This window comes from Chrysochloris asiatica, unplaced genomic scaffold (assembly GCF_000296735.1).
Source record: "Chrysochloris asiatica unplaced genomic scaffold, ChrAsi1.0 scaffold00014, whole genome shotgun sequence".
In the NCBI taxonomy this organism is placed as follows: Eukaryota; Metazoa; Chordata; class Mammalia; order Afrosoricida; family Chrysochloridae; genus Chrysochloris; species Chrysochloris asiatica.
In genome coordinates, this window is record NW_006408532.1 from 1045411 (window position 1) to 1046355 (window position 945).

General features: G+C 41.1%; 1 protein-coding gene across 1 annotated transcript in view; it reads right to left on the reverse strand.

Annotated features, from left to right (window-relative positions):
* Positions 1–945, reverse strand: part of DENND1A (DENN/MADD domain containing 1A) — a 469777-nt gene that overhangs the window by 196061 nt on the left and 272771 nt on the right. The gene's annotated exons all lie outside the window — the stretch shown is intronic.

A 945-nucleotide genomic window follows, 5' to 3' on the forward strand; every position in this document is an offset into this window, starting at 1 on the left:
GAAACTACCAGCCGCTCCGCGGGAGAAAGATGAGGCTTTCTACTCCCGTAAAGATTTACACCCTCGGAAACCCTGTACAGGGTCGCTATGGGTCGGAAACGACTCAACGGCACTTAACAACAACAACAACAATATGTGGCAATAAGGAGCTCTGGTAGCATAGTGGATACGAATTGGGCTGCTAACCTCAAGGTCGGCAGTTCAAAACTACCAGCTGTTCCGCAGGAGAAAGATGAGGCTTTCTGCTCCCGTAAAGATTTGCAGCCTCAGAAACCCTGTGCAGGGTCACTATGAGTCGAACCGATTCCACAGTACTTAACAACAACAACAACAATATGTGGCAATAAACATTATTCTAATTACACAGTAAATCCTTATAACAGCTACCTGAAATTGGCAATAATGCTCCATTTTACAGACAAGGAAAACAATGCTGTGATATGAACTTTTGTCTGTCTTATTCAAAAACATAGAACCTTTTCCCATATCTCACTCTATTTTCTAAGAATAGCAAGGATTCTGAAACATTCTAATAAAGACAATAGGAACCAACAAGGTTATGGTCCAGGGCACAGCATGAGTCAAAGCAGTATCTCAGACATGTATAAGGAATGCAGATAGTGGTTGCTATTGCTTCATCCAGAGTTGGCACTCACAAGCCACAATCATGAACACAGGTACATATAGGGCATTTTGATGTATAAAAGGCAGGGTCACAAGTAATGTGTGGATGAGTTATATCATTTTGGCCTCCTCAGTTTCTGCTGTTTGAATGTTTCTCCTGCTAAAGGAAAGCACAGTTTCTACAGAGTCAAGTCTTGTATCTGAATCATGATTCTGCCACTTACTAGCTGTGTGGTTGTAGAGTGTCTAGATCTATGTCAAGCACATAGAAGACAGATGCTCAATATGTGTTTCAAAAATTTTTTAAAGATGTGTTTACTC